This window comes from Sorex fumeus, unplaced genomic scaffold (genome assembly GCF_029834395.1).
Source record: "Sorex fumeus unplaced genomic scaffold, SorFum_2.1 ptg000002l, whole genome shotgun sequence".
Lineage (NCBI taxonomy): Eukaryota > Metazoa > Chordata > Mammalia > Eulipotyphla > Soricidae > Sorex > Sorex fumeus.
In genome coordinates, this window is record NW_026606059.1 from 58,504,317 (window position 1) to 58,514,050 (window position 9,734).

Below are 9,734 nucleotides of genomic sequence, written 5' to 3' on the forward strand. Positions count from 1 at the left end.
TTTGCTGCCAAAGTTAATCCTACTCATTGTGATGAATTCAAATATTTCTTATTTTTAATAACTTCTATGTGTCAGGTATTGACAAAATAGCATGAAGCCACTACTAGTCTTTGATTTTGCTCTCTGAGGTTAACATGTAATTAACAGAATAGTCTCATCTGTCCTCCCATTATTCATCAGTTTGCTCGAGCGGGCACCAGTAAAGTCTCCATTATGAAACTTGTTGTTACTGTTTTTGCATATCGAATATGCCATGGGGAACTTGCCAGGCTCTGCCATGTAGGCAGAATACTCTCAGTAGCTTACTGGGCTCTCATCTGTATATTATAAAAATAAATTAAGGGATTTGAAGTTATTGTCAGATAAGAAAACTAGTCTTATTTGTGTTAGACTGTGGACATAATAAAGAAAGAACATCTACACCTCCATTCTCTCCCTTGAGAATTTTCAGATATTTTGTGTCTTTTAGAACTCCCAGCTGCCCTGAATAGGGATGGAATATAAGAATTTGCCTGCATATTGGGAATTCAGCAAGCCTTAAGTAGTATATCATTTAGAATTCTTTTTGCTTTGAGAAACAAAAGGGTTAATGCAGGGAGGTTATTTTCTCATAAAAGAAGAAACTTGAAGAAGTAGAGGTAAGGATGGCTCATTTAGAAGCTCAATTATACCAGGGCTCTGAGTCAGTTTCTCTCTAATTTGCTTGAGTTCCCTATCTGTAAAGAGATGTTTCACTAAACTCTAAATATTGCATCTCAAAATCACAGCACATGTGAGGAAGGCAGCAAGACAACATTTTCTTCTTCGCATCTTCTGAAACTCTGCTCCCTATATCTCTCTGAAAATTTCCACTTAGTTACCATAGTCCAGATCTTATCACACTGCTACAGCTTTAAATAGTCAATGGAAAGGAAGAAAGGGAATAATGCACCAGACTAGGCCAATCATGATCTAACCCTGTATCTGATCCATTAGACCTCATCCCAGCACACACTGGAGGCCTGTAAACCAAAAGAGATAAGCAATGATAAGTCATTTTAAAGTGAAGAGGAAATTTGACAACCTGTTTAATTGTGAATTATTACATGGTATTTTTAGCTAAAGCAAAGTGAACCAACTATTGATTAAGGGTGATATTTGGAGGACAGAAGGTTGGCCTCCATGATTAAAGCAATTTTGGAGGTGATGACTTAACAAAGAGGGAATGATAAGTAGACAATGGCAGAGGTTAGGCATTAAGTATCAGTTTCTTTATTTTGGAGCTTGTATGTGAAAATAATATTTTGCTTCAATTTGCTTTTTAAGTTATATGTGTACCAAAGGCCTTGTAGGAAAACAGGAAAATGATGAGTAGTTTGAGGTGGAAGTAGTGATTCATAGGGAAGATTTTAAAATAAATATTATTTATAAAAATGCACTTGGGTTTAAGGAAATGGACAAAGCATAGTAAAGAAACTTTTTTGTGTATTTCCCAATAGATCCACCAGACTTCTGTAAAGTTTAAGAGAAGGACATATATGCAGATAGGCAAAATAAAATAAGCAAACAACCTCTCCCATAATGAGAAATTATAGGTCTTCAAGTTGACTTTCCAAAATTGAGCTTTATTCTTTGTCCCAAGTGTATTTTTTGTTATTACTATCAGATACAACACAGGCCTGAAAATGATCAATCTTTTTTTTCCTCTTTTTAAATCTCAGAAACATTAATGAAATTTGAAATTCACTACCATAAAATCCAAAGCCACTTTCCTCAAGGATGAAATAGTTTCCTCAAGCTTGAAACATTTAGGAACAACAAAACTGCTTATAGACTCTGAAAACTATGGAGGTTACTAGAAAGAAGAGAGGATACTGGAAGAACCAACATAGATGACTTTCTGACAGTGAATGGCCCGGGAATTTTGGAGTTACATGCAGAGGTATGATGCTCATCCCCTGAAGTTCCATTGTACTATAAATCAATGAGAAAAAATGCTGTGGTGTTTGTGTGTGTACACACATGCGTGTATGTGCAGCTAGAATCATTGTACTTCATTATAAGAACAGAGCAGACTAGAATAAAAACTATTAGGCTGCTAGCTCTTAAAATACCTTTTAAAATATTTTGTGTCTTTAATAGATTTACATCTTGAAGGAAGAGTAGGTAATCTATCTGATTAAGCTTTTTTTTCATCCATGATTTTGATGATCAAACTAAGATGCAACAGAGGAAAAACCTGATTATAGGCCTTTGGGGTTTGCTGACCCAGGCTGGAAACTACCCAAACCATCCCCTAATTCTTTAATTTAAATGGCATGTTTTCCTTTTCCTTGCATTACAATGCTTAATGTAAAGCTTTCTAAAATGAAGGAGGAGCTCAGATGAAATTTAAGTAAAGTTTGTGTTAAGTTTACACCTTGTATGACTACTTGTCAGATCAGCACAGATGAGATCTAAGATTTGTTTCAAGTATAAAACTGGAATCAATACTCTTATCCTTAGTCCCACCTTTTAGAAAGAAAAAAGGCCAGAACTGAATAATGGCTGACTAATGACTTAAAAAACTAGAATTGATTGAATGAAAATTGGTCTCAGCCAAATCTAAACTTCATTCTATTGTAGAATTTCAAAGCACATGGAGAGGTCTTGAAATAGTGGGATTCTGAACCTTTGTCTTAGTGTTCCTTTCTCCCCTCGCCCCAGTGGTGAAACTCTGTGATGATCAGTTCTTTCTTTGTCTCTGTAACCTCTGGGCATTTGTTATTCCCCGACAATGTTTCCTTGTATCCCACACATGTGACAGATCTTTCTGTCTGTTCCTCTTAAGGATGGGCACTGAATGGAGGTAAAGGGGCATTTATGATACCTATCAGAAATAGTATTGTAAACCGAAATGCCCCCAAAATGAAAAAAGTGCTTGCCTTAGAGGCAGATGAGTGGAGGGAGAGGACAGACTGGGGACGTTGGTGGAGGAACTACGTACCCATGAATATGGATTGGTGTTGTAGCATTGTACACCTAAAACTCAATCATGAGTTACTTTGTAACTTTGCAATTCCTAGTACTGCAATACTAACTAAAAGAGATGATATCCCTGTTATCTTGATTTAGATTTTCCTAGTAATGAATTGTCAAAAATAGTAGGAACAATGTGCTGGTGGGGGTGTTGTGAAAAAGGAACTCTAATCCACTGTTGGTGGGAACATTGTCTGGTTCAATCTCTGTGGAAAACAGAATGGAGAGTCCTCAGTAAATTTAGAACTTAACTGCCATATGATCCAGCAACTTCACTTTTGGTCACCTATTCCTAGGATTTAAAAGCATTCATTTAAGAGTCACGATCACGATCACGATCATCCTGTTGTTCGTCGATTGCCTCAAGCAGGCACCAGTAACGTCTCCTCCGTCCTAGCCCTGAGATTCTAAAAAGTGCCACATTCAAGGCTCTTTCAGGGTTAGGAGAATAAAACCCATCATTGTTACTGGTATTTGGCATATTGGGTATGCCACGGGGAGTTTGCCAGACTCTGCCGTGTGGGCAGGTTACATTCGGTAGTCTTCCTGGTTGTTGAAAGCATAGAGTATGCACACCATTATTCTTTTGTTGTACTTAGTAGAAGTGGCTAAGATATGGATTCAACCAATGTGTCCAATGGCGGAAGAATGGATTATGAAGATGTGGTATACAAACAATGGAATACTATGTAGCTGCAAGGAATGATGAAATCATGCAATTGGCTGCAACCGAATTGGAACTGGAAGATATGCTGAGAAAAGTAAGTCAGAAGAAAGACAAACACAGGATGACCCACAGGTGTAGATAACACTGTTTTGTCCTTCCTGCATAGCCTCAGGTAGTGTAGGTTTATTGTGTTGCTCCCATCACAGTGCTCACATCCCTCTGTGTTTATTTGTAACTTCTTTCTTTGTGCTCTGTTGACTTGTAAATATTGTTTTTGTCTTCTCCCTAAGTCCTTTGCATAGTTTATTCAGAGCAATGTCCTTTTTGTATGGACACAAGAAGACAGTATGCTTTTGTTATGTGACTCTCAGTGATATTTTCCTCCTGGGAATCTGTTCTCTCACCTAAGCCTCAGCTGCCCTTACTTCCTAGGGCCCCGAAAAGCAGGGTCCCAACAAGGGACTGGATGGAACCAGGGCAAGCAGTAAGCTATGTGCTACCCTGACATGGAGATGGCCAAAGCACCATAGTGCTTAGCTATAAGTTAAGAGCTTGGTCATGGACAAATGCTGTCATGGTCCAAAAAGTAATAACTAGATTTGGACCTTACTAAAGTTAGGAATGATTAATCTGGCCTGAGTGTTGTAGTCTGAGTCTGTGGCAAGATGTTCTCAGGAGAGCTGCTCTACAAGCCTCAATGGTATCTCTTACTGTGTCCATACAAAAATCACTAGTGATTGATATGTTGATACTTATTGGACTGAGCAAAAGAGAAAAACACTTTAGGAGATATTTTGCCTGGGGCAATCAGGAAGGGCTTTAGAATGACTTTTAGGTAGGTCCTCAGAAAGGGCTTTCTTATGTTGATTTTGCTACCTGTCTGGTTGCAGTGTCATCCCAGAGTGTGGGGGAGTTGGAGAGAGAAGAGAGTTGGAGAGAGAGAGCAGGGCGGCAAGATGGACCCTGGAGAGAATAGCAAGGGGAACAAAGAGAGAAGAATGTAGAAGAATACAGGAGCAGGCATGTGGGGAGAGAGAGAGAGAGAGAGAGAGAGAGAGAGAGAGAGAGAGAGAGAGAGAGAGAGAGAGAGCGCCCAGGTTGCGAGGTAGAGCGCAGAGAGATGAGTGGGACAGACAGAAGGAGATGGGAATGAGGAGCAGTGTGGGACTAGAATGGGAGGCTCAGAGAGATTGAGGCAGGCATGTGGGGAGAATGGAATAAACAGCATCTGATCAATCAACCAGCTTGGCCCTTGTTTCATCCACTGTCTGCCCCAGGGCCTGGGCTGCTCTGACTGGGGGAGAGGTTTAGGCCCCGCAGAACGTGGGCGGCTAAGGGAAGAGATGTCTTGGCCATCCCCTGGCCGCCCTCAGAGTTTTTTACAACTGGCGTCCCTGGGTGGCCATGAGCTACCAACTAAAGGTAAGAATAGCGTTCGGTACACCACCACTCTAGAAGGTGAGTGGAAGAATAGGATTATTTAGTGTGCTGGGAGTTAGAATCCTACCAACAATCCTCCACTAAGATGGGGTAGATTCTGGGCCTTCTCAAGATCGTTCATAGTTTCTCAAGCCAGATTAAATGTACCAAGCCATTTATGGATTTGATTTAGTATCTCTCCCGCAGAACAGGGGACCCAGAACACTGCATTTCCAGAGACCAGCTTTGGTCTTGCTTTAAAGTAGTGTATGAGGTAAACCCATGGTTCCTGGATGAAGGGATTTTAGATACCAAGATTTGGAAAAAAGTTAAGAAAATATCTATAAGGCATCTAAGGAAGGGACTAAGATCCCTGTGGAATTCTGGATTACATGGGAGATTATTGATTCTATTCTCCTGTTTTGAAAAAGCACAGTTGATGAGGAGGAGGATATTAGGGATAGTACGGTCTCAGCTCCTCCCATACCTAAGTCTCAAAAATGTTTTCATAGTAAAAATATTTCTGAGGCTGGTGAATATAGCTCCACTTCCAGTACATCAGATGAAAGTGATGCGGATTATGAGTCTGCTGGCACTGTCTCGGATTCTGTCCAGACCGCTCGGGACATGCTCCCAATTGTCCAGTCCAGGCTGAGAAGAAGCAGCCTCCATCTTATCACAGGTTAAGAATGGATTCTCTCAGTCCTTTCAAAAAGGCTTGTGCCTCATACGGGCACAGGCCATCTCTGTACAGTAGGGAGTGTCTTACAGACTGGAGTAAAAAGGCTTACTGGGTACCTCAAGATTTTCACGTGGTCACTAAGACATGCTTAAGCCGTTCTCAGTACATTCAGTGGAGGATGTGGTTCAGTGATTGAGGCCAAGGCAAAGATTCGGGGTCTAGGCCACGCTGGACGAAAATGTTCATGGATTAAATCAACCTATGAGATGTTAATAGGTGAAGGGAAATGGTTTGGCCCAAAAAGGCAAGTCACCTTCCCTTGTGCTGTTTTTGCTCATGTCCGTGACACAGCCCTGCATGCATGGGAGAAGATTGATGCAGATACAGAATTTAAGGGAAGTTTTACAAAGATTATCCAGGGAGCTTCAGAACCTGGGTGGCCAGGGGAAGAGTCATTGTGGCCTCTCCCTGGCCGCCCCTCAAAGATTTTTCACAGCTAGTGTCCCGGCCGCCCTCAGAGTTTTTATACACAGGATGATCTCATTTATTTGTAGCATACAGAATAAATAAAATGAAGTAATGTAATGTAATAAAGAGAGGATGCCTAGATCAGCCTTAGCCCCAGAATTTAGGGAGGAAAAGTACAGAGGAGGAAAGAAATCAAGGGGAGAAGGAAGAAGATGAGAAAGGGGAAATAAGGCGGATATGGGGGCCGGAGCTTTGGTTTTCCTGGTGGTATAGTGTGTATCCAAAGAACAGACTCAACAATACTGAAAACATGAGATCTAAGCTGCAACTTTGTGATTGTATGTGTATATTTATGTGTGTGTGTGTGTGTGTGTGTGTGTGTGTTCGGGGGGGCCTTCAGGTGAAGTGGAATAGGGGAAAATTGGTAGAAGGAATTCACACTGATGGTCGGATCAATTCTGAAATATGATATGCCTAAAACTCAATTCTCAATAACTTTATATATCATGATTCTTTAACTAAATAAATATTTTACAAGGCTAAAACAAAAAAATAGTATCACGTGGAAAAAATAAATAGTGAGATTTTATAAGAATTTGATAAAATGGTCATTCCATCATTGGTTAATTATTTCATAACTCTGGAGTGTAGTAGTTAAACTGAACGAATTTTCTCTCTAAATTTCAGATACAAACTGTACTGAATATAAGTTCCTATTTAGAGTTAACAAAGCTCCTTGAGTTATTATTTTCCTGATGATAAAATAGTGGCATTTTTGGTGATTCTACTACATACTTTGTTTAGGGAATGAAGTAAGTTCTCAGCATAAAATAAATGCTCAGTAGAAATGCCAAACACCTACCTACTTATCCATCCACCTCCCTCCCCTCCACTGTCCATCCATCTACCATCCACCCTCATATTATTAGTCAACTATTTTCTCTTGTGAGAGCAACTCTAATGGAGGCACTATCACTGTCACTGTCTTTCTGTTGTTCAAGGATTTGCTCGAGCAGGCCCATTGTGACACTTGTTACTGTGTTTGGCATATCGAATACATCGTGGATAGCTTGCCAGGCTTTGCGGTGTGGGCGAGATACTCTTGGTAGCTTGCCAGGCTCTCCGAGAGGGGCAGAGGAATCAAACCTGGGCTGACCGGGTTGGCCTTTTGCAAGGCAAACACCCTACTCACTGTGCTATCGCTCCAGCCCAGGGAACTACAAAGTGCTTGCTGCCTGGGACTTGCCATCTAGCTTTATAAATGATTATAATACAAAATGGAAAATGATGTGAAAAATAGGAAGTTCTTCTTCTTTTTTGAGTGGTGCTGAAGAATAGAACCCAGGACTTTACACTTGCCAAGCAAGTGCTCTATACTGAGCTACATCCCTGGGCCCTAGTAGAACATTTTAAAAGTTTTCCTGGTGAGAACGAATTTCCTTTCTCCATATGGAGAGGGAGATACCAATAAGCTGTTTAAAGTAGTACATAGGATAGAAACTTACTCTATCTTTATACAAAGAGTATTTCTGTGGCTGATATGCTAGAAAATAGAACAGGAGGCTGTGAGAAGCAATGATCTCTCACTCCAAGAATGGAAACTGGAAGATTAATCTGCAGAGATGAGAAGTTCTGGGGGGTGGTCTTGACTACATTAGCCATGTGCTTTACCACTTGAGCTATTTCCTCAGCCCATTCTCGTATTATTTTAACTCTGATGCTCACATTTCCCCCTAATAGATATGTGCGATCTTTTTTTTTTTTGGAAAGCTCCCAAATATGTATAGATTGTTGCATCACCTTAACACTGCCTGGCATAAGGCCACACACATTCTTCCTCTCTCTGAAGTCTGTTCTGTTCCGCAGTTTATAAGGATCAGACTTATTCTTTCCAATGTATACATTCTTTCCTTGCCAACAAAGATATTCTTTTTTCTATTCAGCTGTTCCTGTGATTTGGAAGGCAAGATTAGCAGGAATTCAGACTGCCCCTCTTTGTTTTAGCCACCCCTCCTTCTGCACCCCACATAACGTGCCACGCATGCATTATCCAACTGATTCTCTTGGTAATTTGGCTTTTTGTTAAAGACCTCCAGCTGCAAATAGAAGATGGTTGAATGCAAAGTTTTGCTTTTCCTATACTGTCCTATACATTCAGTGGTCAATATGTTAGGTGAAATATTGCTAATCTAATTTACATCTCTGTGGTGATCAATAAAACTGAATATTTAATTATTAGCTGACTTTAGATACATCTGTGATTTTTACCTCTTTATACCCTTTTCCCATACTGCTTGAGAAACAACAGTAGATAGTTTATTTTTCCGTTCTGGGTTTAGAATGTTGATTTATGTATACACATGAGTGTGATGCCAGGGATTGAACCCAAGTTTTTATTCATGCGAAGCATGAATGCTATATCCCTGATCTCAATGTTAAATTCTAATTTGTATGATAAATATTGAAAGTACAGACAATCATTTTTGTCTTCCTTCATTTTGGCAGCCTAGTTCGGCCTTGAGATTTTATCAGCCTCTCCTTCCTCATCCTTCTCAACGCTGCCGTATTGGTGACTCCTTCAGGGCCAGGGAAATGAGACCCATTGTAATTACTGGTTTTGGCATATCGAATACACAATGGATAGCTTTCCAGGCTCTGCCGTGTGGATGGAATACTCTCGGTAGCTTGCCAGGCTCTCTGAGAGGGATAGAGGGCTTTGGGGTGGCCTCTAATCACCCTTGTAGGTGTTCCCATGGTTCAAACCGTATTTGAACTCTATCGTATATGGTGCGGCAATCCTGGAAGATGGGTATTAAGTGTGTCATAATGTGATGCGTGGCCATTTTGCGGCCGTGCAGTCCAGAAAGCGTCCTGGATCGTGGCAGCAGCTGGGTAATGTAGGTAGTGGAGGTAGTGGAGGTAGGCCAGTGAGGTATTTACTGGTACTGGTAGGGGTAGGGTGGGTCTTCTGTGTATAATCCAATCCCTGGATCTCTGGCAGTTGGTGGAAGCAGACAGAACAGGGTAAGGTGAGGCTCCTGGTTTTAATCCCTTCGTAACCTGTGATTGGTGGTAGCAAGTAGAGGATCTCTGTCTCCGGGTCTGTTGAGCCTGGAGTCCAAGGTCTCAGAGTTTCACTTATCTTGTTCTGTGGGGCTTTAGTCGAGTGTGAGTCTCAGTCAGAGTGTCCGGAATGTGTCGTGGAGTGTGGCGGTGACTGGGTAGTGGAGATAGTGGAAGTACCAACTATAAGACCAAGCTCGCAAAGCAGTGAAGAGCAGCGATCAAGGAAGACTTCAGAGAGAAGAACAGCAGTGCTGGCAGATGCAGCAGAAGCCAGGAAATGCATTCTGCCTGTCCTTCGCCAACTAAAAGACCAAGATGACTGCCCTCTGACATCCTGATGGATCTATCACATCTACCAGAAAGGCAATGGAGAAGATTATCCATGATTTCTACTCGAATCGCTTCGATAGTCACGTCCACCAACCCATATACTAA